The following is a 12,464-nucleotide window of genomic DNA, read 5'->3' as shown; positions in this document are numbered from 1 at the left end:
AAGATGCAATGTTATCTTATGCACCATTAAAAAAAAAAAAAAGAAAAGAAAAATCCCTTCCTATTATAATCGTAAGACACCAATTGTAAGATGCATCCCTAATTCAGACATGTCAAAATGTGAAAAAAATATGAATTTTACTATTGAAGAAATAAGGTGATCATACACATTGTCTTTGCAGCACACATGGTGGACAGTCACATGGTACTGTAGTCACATGAACTGCAGCATAAGTGACATGGGCTGTGGGTTCTTTAGGCTCTGCAGTGCACTCATGATAACTTCACTTATTTCATCCCAATCAAGAGAACAATTTGGTGCAGGTGAATGTAGAATGAAGTTGTTACAGAGACAACCTTAATGCACACTAATTTTATTGAATATCAGTCCTTTGAGTATAATTACTTAAATGTTACATGTGATACAATTCACCACCAATTATGACACACCAGTGGATGACACCATAGTTGACACCTTATGTCCCAGACTAGTAAGAGGGTAATTACTGTAGCCCTTTTTACAGGTTTTGCCTTTAGGGGTAGTCAGGGAGGAAGCTGCTAAAGAAGTCAAGCTGGTGGATGGAAACAGGAAAAAAAAACCTTACTTGTTCTAAATCCTATCACAGAGCCAGACCCAGATTTTCAAAGCGTCAAAGAAGCTGCCACGTGACAATTTAATAATAATCTCTGCACTTGGGTTCACCAGCATCATTATCATGAAAAAGTACTGCAAATCTTGACCTTATGGCACAGTCTAACATGGTATACTCAATGAAATCTCTAGAACAAAGTGTGAGGTGATGGTATTTTATGACATTAATTGCTCCATGATTTAGATGGAAAGCCAGAGAAACTAGAATAGGATAGCCAAGCTTCAGGAGAGCCTCCGATGCTCTGTTGAGTAACCTCAGACCGATCCTTATTAAGGACACCTTAAATTTTTTTCTTCGGTTAAGAGTAATTGACAGAGTTTTGGAAATTGGCAGGAATAAAGAATCAGACTTTGATTCATCAGTGAAATCTTATATTTAAGATAATATAATCTGGCTTTTTGATGCATTCTTTAAAATAATTCTTTAAAATAATAGCTGTATTTGGTTTTTCTCATTTAAAATGTATCTATTTTTTTAAATACCATCTTATCGAGCCCTTAAACAGCCCAAGACAGAGGCCATGCGATGAAAGACAGAGGCCATGTACCGTAATATTCTCCAGAATTAGGGCAATGTCCTTTTCAGAGTTTTTTGGCACTTGCTTGGAATCCAGCATATCATAGTTATAACTCCCTGGGAGATTCTTAGGAAATTTTTCAAGGCAAGTAAGAATTAGAAGGAAAGATCTTAAAAATAAAAAGCCATTTCATTTATATAATATTTGTTGTTTAGCTAACCATGCCCTAGTCTCTGTGCCAACCATTGAGTTTAAAAGGGTGAATACAACCCAACTCGTGTCCTCCAAAGTCTACAGTCTTAGAGGGAAAATACACCAATGCATTGTTAATGATGGTGCAATAGCAGGGCAGCACAGAGGACTTAGAGACATCTAGCTCAGCCACTTGGATTCATTTGGAAGGCATCTGGGAGGAAGTAGTAATTGAAGCTGAGACCTGAAGAATAGTGTTCAAGGGAATGGGCACCAGGAAAGGGAATGCAATCTCGGCAGAAGGAACAACATGTGCAAAATCTCAGCTAAAAGCAAGAACACATTTGTTCCAGAGATGACAGTTATTTCAATAGAATTCTAACTTGAGGTGTTAGCTGGGGATTGGACAAATATGAAGCTTATATCAGGTGGGATCCTGGCAGAAAGCACCTGGTAGGCTCAAGGTGGGTAATTCGAGAAGAGTTAAACATGGGGGTTATTTACAAAGGAATGGACAAAATATAGGAAAACCTAAAAGATATATTCCAGGACTAGTAACAGCAGGGCACTATTATCCCTGCTAGACTGAAGAGGCAAAAGGAGGTTACAGTTTCCCGAACCCACAGAGAAAGTTTCACGTGACAGGACTGTGACCCTGCAGTGAGGAAGCCAACAGAATAAATACCTACTCTCACTCTCATCCCTCCCTCTGATCTCCTTCCAGTGTTCTCCACTGGCCAAATCCAACCAGAAGCTATATGTGGTCCATGTTGTTCAACCTCCTAGGACACAGAGCAGGGTAGGGAAGGTTGGAGAGTTGACAGGGCAACAACAAGTAATTGATACAACATAAATCTGAAGAGGAAAGATTGGCTAGAACTTGAAGGATCTGATACCTTTTGCCAAGAAGTTTGTCCTTTATCCTGAGGACAATACGGAATACTCAGTGTGAAACAAGGGAGTATTTTTAAAAGACGACTCAGAATGTGTTCATTATGGACAGAAGAGATGTGAGGACTTGAGAGACAAGGAAAGCAATTAGTAAGCTGCTACAATTATCTAGGCAACAGATTGTGATGCTGAGCTAGGAAAGAAACAGTGGAGATGGAGAAAAGGGACTGGATAAATGATTGATGTATTTGCAAAAGTCTTTTTAGGATAGATGGAGATGGTGAGACTAGAGAACAGAGTGAGCAGGCATTGAACTGGAAGTCTAGAATGGAGAAATAGCATGTGTTTGGGATTTAGGTCTCAGCTCTTGCACTTGACCTTTGAGATATGCGACCTTGAGCTGGTCGTTCAGCCTTTTTGAGCCTCAGTTTTGTCATCTGTCAATAATGGGAATACAAATGGGGCCTCTCAAATTTGACGTTTTGCCCTTTTTCATTCAGCTTGGGCCTGGAGACCATTTCTATTCACCAGGTACAGGGATTTTAGTGAACTGCTCATGTCCAGAGAACTTCAGGAGCTCACAGGAAGGACCTAATTATACTGCCCAGCTCAGGAGCTTAGGGGTATTGAATTTGTTTATCAAACAGATTAGATTTTATATAAGTGAATAGAAGTCACCATGAAGGGAAAGTTAGTATGTCCTCTCTGTTCTTCAAAAAACACAAATCAAGCTTGATATTATCCACATTTTGATGAAGCAGGGCAGTTTTGGAGCTTTGAATTTCCCTTTCTAATGCCCTTCTTATGAGTGCTGGGATCTGGGACAGAGCTTGAGAGAGCTGGTAATTTTTACCAGTGTTGTAATTACTGATTTGGGTTTCTCGGTATCCTTTGTAGTACCTTATAGAACCTTCCCTAGCGAAGGATATCAGTTCGGTTGGTCCACTGCAGCCATGGGTATAAATTTTATTGCTGACCTATTTATGTATTTAAAACAATTATGAACACAAAGCCCACCAAGGCCCCAGCTAACATTTCATGACTTGGTGGCAACAGAAACCTCTCTAAGAAAGAAAAGTCACTTCTTAAAGAAGCAGGTAGCTGGTGGCAGGAAAGCAGCCTGAGTGTAACTTGCTGAACAATGAATCCAGGAGGACCCACTGTAAATTGAAGTCCTGCAACCAAAAATAAATTAAAACAGCAGGAAAGCAAAGGCCTTTGCTAAAGCCTCCAAGGCCACAATTGTGCTGATTAAAAGAAAGTTCTGGGGATCGAGTAAATTTTGAAAAGAACTTTTAGGTGCCCCCATCTGAACTGATGGCTCCTTGCTGTTTGTCATGGGTACTTGCCGTCTCAAACCCCGAGCCTGTGTTAATGCACGTGCCTTGATTTGGAAGGCACCCTCTGCCTATAGCCACCCCTTCAAATCTCCCAGTTTCCAGTCACCTCATACAACCTGCCCTTCAAAGGCAGCGCAAGACTTCTTCCTCCATAAAGCTTCCCAGTCAGCATTTACCATGTGAACCACCACTGTGCTTTATGCATTGAGACATTTAAAACTTTAAACTTTGTGACATAGTAATTTATGCACCTCTTACTCTCTCCTTTAGAAGTAAATCTTTCCAATTCATTTCTGTGACATCCAAAGTGCTTGCCATAGTGTCTGGGATATATTAAATATTCAATGCATATCTACTGAATTAATTAACTAAGTGGTCAATCACTTAATCCATCAACGAAAATAAATGAACATGTCCTTTGAAGTGCACTTTCTCTGTGGTCATTGAAAGTATACATTTTATAGTTTCTTCTCCACCGAAAGTCCAGTGCTCGTGCCCATAAAAATATTATGTTGCAAAATGACAAGCATCCTAAGACACATAACTGAAATAGTTGTAGGCAATATTATGATTAAAGGTAGAGAAATACTATCAAAACTAGAGTGAGCAGTATAGGAAGTAAGGACTGGAACTGATATTTCATTTTTCAAAAAAGCTACATTTATTAAGCCCTTACTATATGCCAAACACTGGGTTAGGCACATTACATGCATTGTTTTATTTAACATTTGTGACGGTTAAGTTCACATATCAACTTAGCTAGGTTATGGTGTCTAGTTGTTTGATCAGGCAAGCACTGGCCTGATTGTTACTGTGAAGTATTTCATGGCTTTAAATCATTGGTCAGTTGATTGTATCTATGGCTGATTATATCTATAAGGAGATGGCCTTCAGCAATGAGAGAAGACTCATCCAATCAGTTGAAGGCCTTACAGGGAGACTTGATGATTTCAGCAGTCAGAAAGAAGAATTTCTTTCTTTATTTCAGCCCACTAACATCTCCTGGGGAATTCATCAAAACCTTCATTGGAGTTCCCAACTTGCAGCCTCCCTTGCGGAATTCAGAATTCACACAGTTGTGTGGGCCAATTCCTATAATAAATCTCTTAATATTTACTTATATATCTCCTGTCAATTCCGTTTTTCTGGAGAACCCTGATACAATCTTCAAAGCGAGCCTGTGAAGTGAATACTCGTATTCACCCCACTCCCAGATTAGTAAATTGAAACTTGGAGAGTCTAGGAAATCTGCCCCAACTCACCCAGCTGTTCAGTGGCAGAGCTGGATTTCATGTATGACTCATGAATTTCTTGATTTGTGCGAACTCTTCTATGAAAACCGCTAGGATTTGGGTAAATGAGACTAGAGAATAGGAGGGAGCATCCTGGGCCCAAGTCTGCAAAGGTTTGAAAATGAAACATGCCTGGGAAGTTTAGGGATCCAGTTCACTGATAGAGGTGGGAGGCATATTTCTGTGAGGTTAATAGAATATGATGTGAAAAGGAGTGTGGAGCCTGACAGCGGACAGCATTAAATGACAGATTAAGAAGGCTGAATAAATCTTGAAGAAAATTAGTTGGAGGCTAAGCAACATAAGTGTCAGATTGGGAAGATTAGTCTCACAGTGGCTAATGATACAGAGTTGGTGGGAATTCCTTATTAAGGGCTTCAGAATCCCACCACCACTACCCACCACCCAAAATAGGAAGAGATTTAAACCCAGCAAATTTTTTATTTGAGCTTAGCTCTCTCCATCATTATCTCCATATAACTATTTCGTAATTGAAATTCTACAATAATTATGTTCTTGACTCAGACGTTAGCTTTCTACTTTGTATTGACCAAAGTGAGTGGGGGGCAACAGACACGGTGATCAGTACTCAACAGACATGACCCCAGTTTTTCTGCAGGTGATCACTGGAAGCAAGTGGGAGAGGACACAAGGCAAGTAAAGAGGAGGCAGAGGCAGGGAAGAAGGAGGGAGTGTTCTATTAAAGGAACTTTAGGCATCACGGTCTGAATAGGAAGAAGAGCACGCTAATGAGTGTGATCAGAGAGGCTTTCCAAGAAACTCGACAGCACCTTCATGAAGCTCTCTCCCTAAGGGCAACCCTGAGATCCAATCAGCACAAAGCATCAGAATCCCTGGTCCCTTCAGTAATTCTGCAAACTATTGAAAGTCTCTGTACCTTTGCCCCCATCTCTAAAATGCTCTAACTACTCATCTCAACCTCTAGTTAAAGACACTTGGCTTTTTTGTTTTTGAGTCTACATTTTTATTAAGATTGTTCACCAACCATACAATTATCCAAAGATCCAAAGTGTACAATCAATTGCCCATGGTACCATCATACAGTTGTGCATGCATCACCACAGTTAATATTTTTTTCAATTTTTAGAACATTTTCATTACTCCAGAAAAGAAATAAAGACAAAAAAAAAGGAAACTCAAATACTCCCATACCCCTAACCACCACCCCCTCCATTATTGATTCATAATATTGCTATAGTACATTTGTTACTATTGATGAAAGAATGTTAAAATACTATATTTTTTCCTATATGCCCTTCTATTACTAACATCTAGTTATAGTGTCATACATCTGCTTTAATTCATGAGAGAGCCTTCTAATATTTGTACAGTTAATCATGGACATTGTCCACCACAAGGTTCACTTTTATACATCCCCATCTTTTAACCTCCAGCGTTCCTTCTGGTGACATGCATAACTCTGAGTTTACTCTTTCCACCACATTACAGATCATTCAGCATTGTTAGGCATTCTCACAGCATATTACCACCACCTCTGTCCACTTCCAAACGTTTTAAGTTCACCCTAGTTGAACATTCTGCTCATAATAAGCAACCACTCCCCTTTCTTTAGCCTCATTCTATATCCTGGTAACTTATATTTCATGTCTATGAATTTACATATTATAACTAGTTCATATCAGTGAGACCCTGCAATATTTGTCCTTATGTGTCTGTCTTCTTTCACTCAATATAGTGCCCTCAAGTTTTCTTCATCAACCCATTTTTTTTAAGACGGTTTTGTTCACATACCATACATTCTGTCCTAAGTAAACAATTGATGTTTCCCTGTATAGTCACATATTTATGTATTCACTGTCATCACCACTATCTATATAAGGACATCTCCATTTCTTCCAGAAAGCAGGAGGAAGAGTCAACGAAGGTAGAGAGACAAAAGAAAAAAAAAGAAAAAGAAAAAGAAACCAACAACATGACAGCTAGGAAGCAACAAAAGAAAAGATACAATTAAACCAAAGTAGAATAAACAGTCAGACAACATCACCAATGCCAAGAGTCCCACACCGCCCCTCCCCCCCCCACATATGCATCTAGCTTTGGTATATTGCCTTCGTTATATTAAAGGAAGCATAATACAATGTTTCTGTTAATTATAGTCTCTAGTTTGCATTGACTGTGTTTTTCCCCCAATCCCACCCTATTTTTTAACACCTTGCAATACTGACATTCATTTGTTCTCCCTCATGTAAAAACATATGTGTACTTTTATCACATTCGTTGAGCACCCTAGGTTTCACTGAGTTATACAGTCCCAGTCTTTATCTTTCATCTTTTGTTCTGGTGTCCCACATGCTCCTCACCTTCCTCTTTCAACCATACTCACAGTCTTCTTTGTTCAGTGTACTTATATTGCTATGCTACTATCCCCCCAAACTGTTTTCTGAACCTCTCACTCCTGTCTTTTCCTGTCTGTCTGCAGTGCTTCCTTTAGTGTTTCCTGTAGAGCAGGTATCTTGTTCACAAACTCTGTCGTTGTTTGTCAGAGAATATTTTAAGCTCTCCCTCATATTTGAAGGACAGATTTGCCAGATATAGGATTCTTGGTGGTTTTTCTCTTTCAGTATCTTAAATATATCACACCACTTCCTTCTTGTCTCCATTGTTTCTATTGAAAAATCTGCACATAGTCTTATCAAGCTTCCTTTGTATGTGATGCATAGCTTTTCTCTTGCTGCTTTCAGGATTCTCTCTTTATCTTTGACATTTGATAATCTGTTTATTAAGTATCTTGGCATAGGCCTATTCAGATCTATTCTGTTTGGGGTACGCTGTGCTTCTTGAATCTGTAGTTTTATATCTTTCATAAGAGATGGGAAATTTTCATTGATTATTTCCTCTCTTATTGCTTCTGCCCCTTTTCCCTTCTCTTCTCCTTCTGGGACAGCCATGACATGTACATTCCTGCATTTTGTGTTGTCATTCAGTTCAGAGAGATGTTGCTCATATTTTTCCATTCTTTCCTCTATCTCTTCTTTTGTGTGTAGGCTCTCAGATGCCTTGTTCTCCAGTTCCTGAGTGCTTTCTTCTGCCTCTTGAAATCTGCTGTTGTATGTCTCCATTGTGTCTTTCATCTCTTGCATTGTGCCTTTCATTTCCATAGATTCTGCCAGTTGTTTTTTTGAACTTTCAATTTCTACCTTATGTACTCCCAGTGTTTTCATTATATGCTTCATCTCTTTTGCCATATCTTCCCTAAACTTTTTGAACTGATTTAGCATTAATTGTTTCAATTCCTGTATCTCAGTTGAAGTGTAAGTTTATTCCTTTGACTTGCCCATAACTTCATTTTTCTTAGTGTAGGTTGTAGTTTTCTGTTGTCTACACACCTGGTTTCCTTGGTTACCCCAATCAGGTTTTCCCAGAACAGAACGGGCCTATGTTTCAGAAGGAGGCAATAGTATCAGGTCTCCCAGAGGGTGTATCTTAGAAGATTGATGCACCCTGTGAGGCCTCAAGTCACTGTGCTTTTCTACCCAGCAGTGAGCCTGTGGCTGTCTTCCTCCAGGCCCTGGGGTCTGCTTCTGAATGGAAAGCAGGTAGAGCTTGGCACCATCTCTTTCCTCTTAGGAAGATACACCCCTGGGGAGATATCATTTGCTTTTGAATAGTCTCTCTGACTCTGCTATCTCCACCCTTGTCTGGGTCAGAGCACTGGGAACTTAAAATGGCTGAGGTTTTATCCACTGAGCTGAAAAAGGGGCAGAAAGTACCCCCTTCAGGCCAGTCCGTGGCCACCCTCAGTTTCATCTGTGAGCCAGAGATAGCACCTGGTCCTCTGGGCTCCCCCTACCTCCTGGAGAGGTCCTCCAGCTCTCCAGGGTCAGTTGTCACCAAAAGCCTCTGTCTGCTTTTTGGGGATTCATCGCTTTTATTGAGCAGTCGACATTTGTTAATTAAAACCCCCATTGGAGCTAGGCTGATATAGATTCGCTAGTTCATAGAGTGCTGCTCTCTAGCACAGCGAGGCTTTGCAGTTTGGGCTGCCATGGGGGAGGGGCTCTTGGCTCGGGTCCACAGTTTTTACTTACAGACTTTATGCTGCAACCTCAGGCATTCCTCCCAATCCAGCTTGGTGTATGATGTGTGGACAGTCACATTTGTCCCCCAGAAGTTATTCCAGATTATTTACTAGCTGTTCCTGGTTGTTTGTTAGTTGTTCCAGGGGGACTAACTAGCTTCCACTTCTCTCTATGCCACCACCTTCTTCCGACCTCCTGCCATCTTCTGACACTTTGCTTTTAAACACAGTGGGTTGTCCTTCCCTTTATGTTTTTAGTGGCTATCTTGGATCTCACCTCCGAGTCCTTAGATCACCTATATAACATTTTTAGGGCCACTTAGGGCCATTAAATAGTCATTTATAAAGTGAGATTTTCTAGCTTTGAAAAGTTACAGAATGTGAATAATGCAGTCTGTATTCAGTAGAATTCAATCTAAATAGTTTGAAATAAATAAATCATTGAAATTAAGTTGGCACAAGCCAGGTGAGTGTCATAAGTAGAAGAGCCCCAGTTATGGAATCAGACTGACCTGGTGTTCTAGTTTGCTAATACTGCTGGAATGCAAAACACCAGAGATGGATTGGCTTTTATAAAAGGGGGTTTATTTGGTTACAGAGTTACAGTCTTGAGGCCATAAAGTGTTCAAGGTAACACATCAGCAATCGGGTACCTTCACTGGTGGATGGCCAATGGTGTCCGGAAAACCTGTGTTAGCTGGGAAGGCACGTGGCTGGTGTCTGCTCCAAAATTCTGGTTTCAAAATGGCTTTCTCCCAGGACATTCCTCTCTAGGCTGCAGTTCCTCAAAAATGTCACTCTTCGTTGCACTTGGGGTATTTGTCCTCTCTTTGCTTCTCCAGAGCAAGAGTCTGCTTTCAATGGCCATCTTCAAACTGTCTTTCATCTGCAGCTCCTGTGCTTTCTTCAGTGTCCGTCTTGGCTGTAGCTCCTCTTACGTCTGCCTTGCAAGATTGCATCAAAGAATATGGCTTTTTCTGGGGGACATAATACATTGAAACCAGCACACCTGGCTTTGAATTCCAGTTCTGCCACTGACTGTGCAGACCATAGGAAAGTTACTTAACCTCTCTTAGCCTTGGGTTCCTCAGGAGGAAAAGGGATATCATACAAATACCTCAAAAAATAAAAAAATTTAGGTGTAATCATGCATATAAACTGCTAGTAGATAACCAAGTAGGCACTAAGTGAATGAGTGAGGCAAAGATAAAACATGAAAACATGAAACACCCCCATCCAACCAAGGACTAACCCCAGCATACTGTGGTTCTATACAGGGTTGTGCATTTTTGGACTTCTCTCCAGATGCAGTGATTCTACCTGTAAGTGTAAGTTGTCTCTCTGGTTCAGGTGCTCTTTTGGCTCTAGAGTTTATAATGACAACCAAAGGATTAATTAAGAACTGAACACACTGAGGAATGAACAACACAGGGTTTAATCTTTTCTGAAGCAAAATATATACAATGGGACCTTAACATTTTAAAAGTTAATTTTCAACTCTTTGTGTATGACTCTGAATGTCCGTGGGGGGAATAATTGCTGATTTTATTCGAGGAGCATGCAAGAAAGAACACTTAACTGGTAAGAGAGCCTACTGGCCACCCAAATCCACATTTCAGGCTAGCCTTATTCTTTACTCATCCTTAAGTGCATATGTCTCTAAGAAAAAAAGAAAATAATCTTGAAAAGAAACGTAGGAAAGAGAAGAGGAGGAGATTGGGGAAATAATTGTTCTTTGCCAGAAAGTAAAATTTCTATGGTGAGGAGACAGGGAAAAGGACAGAAATTATATGCTAAAGTCTTATCTGCTGGTTTGGGAATCTTAGATGGCCTGGGAATGGATGGCTGAGGAATGTCCAGGGTCTTCTATATAGCAACATACAAATACATGGTCCCTGTAGAGTTGAAACTGCAGTGTGGTTCTGGTGTTAGCTACCACAGCCTCCACTTGCTAATTGTTAAAGCACCTCACCCTTATCAGCAGAGGGGATCAGTCATCTTTGCCCTGGTTTGGGTCCAGGGCTGCCTCTCCAATCATTCCATTTCTTTTCTGCCTCTGTGTTGGTCTGTTTTCTGTGACACACTCACTACAGAGAATTCTCAGCCTTTGTGTGCAAATACATGAGGTAGATAGGCTGCGTAGTGCTTCCCTGCCATATTCCATACAGCACTGGCTGTTTGGGTTTCTTTTGGCTATCCCATGGAAAGTGCAATCTGGGGAACTGAGCAACTATGACCTTCCCTTTCCTGTTCTGATGAAATGCCTCTTACAGCTTCCACAGCAAAACACCCTTTCTCTACTGAGGTTCTGGGGGGAAAAATGCTTTTATAGATACTTCTGACTTCAGGTAGAAAGAAAGCAGTTAGTTCCCTTCTGTGTGCCACCTGGAAGAGTCTCTCCATTACCTCTCTTCCTTATCTAGAAGGCTTTTCCTCTATAATTATTTCTTATGTGTCACCATCTCCCTCTTTCCCTTTCCTACTAGAAGCAGAATCTGTGTGTAAAACGGTCTGTTAGCTGGCCCTGGATTTGTGTGGTTAACCATTTCATATCCACTTATATATTTATTACAGTAACTCAGATTTGTGCCCAGAATATTAATAGCATAGATCATACTATACATACATTAATCTAATAAATGATCATCGAATTTTTAGGGCTGTGAAAATCAAAATGATATTTGTTGAGTTTGGAAAAGTAATAAAGTATGTTTACTCATAAATCTGTATATAATCTCTAGATGCTAGCTAGGGTCTATTACTTTAAAACTGACACCTGTATGTATGTGTGTGTGTACATTCATATTTGTATATATAATAATATTAAGTTATTAAGTTGAAAGCACAGTGATTGTCATAGTCACACCTAGTGTTTACTGTTTACTTGCGGCTATCATTCGCTAAATTGGCTTGTTCTCTGGCAAAGATATTATAAACTCAGTGTCAAAATGCACTGATTTTGAATAGTTTAAGCAGTTTTAGATACAGTTTTACTGTATATCCATTGTATAATTTATGCTGGATATACAGTAAAAAAATTAAGTTGTATTCTTTTTTATCACAGTTAAATTCATTCCATTTATTACTCTACCAGTCTATATTAAATAAAATATTGTTTTATTTACCTATTCTTTGAAATAGGTAAAAGTAGATGAGCCCTTGCAATACAGCAGTTTACTCTTTGAATGTCAACCATAAGCAGCATTCATTTAAATTTTCTCATAAACAAATGGTCTGACACTTAAATGATTCTTGTATTTAGCAGCAAGAAAAAAAATTATAGTATTCACCTAAGGTTATATTACATTTTGGGGGATGCAAGTTTTTTTGTTTGTTTGTTTGTTTCTGATTAGAAACTATTATAGCAATTAGAAGAAAAAATAATTATAAATTATAAATAAAATCAAATGATCCTTGATGCTAAGTATAAATTTTTCATCCTGGGTCTATCTTTATCAATAGTGTCCTAAAATTATCTCACATCGCTCTCTTTGTTTTCTAATTACTTCTTTTTCACATA

The 12,464-nt window shown here is 39.5% G+C and overlaps 1 protein-coding gene across 16 annotated transcripts in view; it reads left to right on the top strand.

Annotated features, from left to right (window-relative positions):
• The window catches only part of DLG2 (discs large MAGUK scaffold protein 2), a 2,332,374-nt gene that overhangs the window by 2,066,330 nt on the left and 253,580 nt on the right, over positions 1–12,464 (top strand). The gene's annotated exons all lie outside the window — the stretch shown is intronic.

Source organism: Choloepus didactylus, chromosome 6 (genome assembly GCF_015220235.1).
Source record: "Choloepus didactylus isolate mChoDid1 chromosome 6, mChoDid1.pri, whole genome shotgun sequence".
NCBI classification, from domain to species: domain Eukaryota; kingdom Metazoa; phylum Chordata; class Mammalia; order Pilosa; family Megalonychidae; genus Choloepus; species Choloepus didactylus.
The sequence above is the reverse complement of the archived record's forward strand: the minus strand, read 5'-3'. Positions and strand labels throughout refer to the sequence as shown.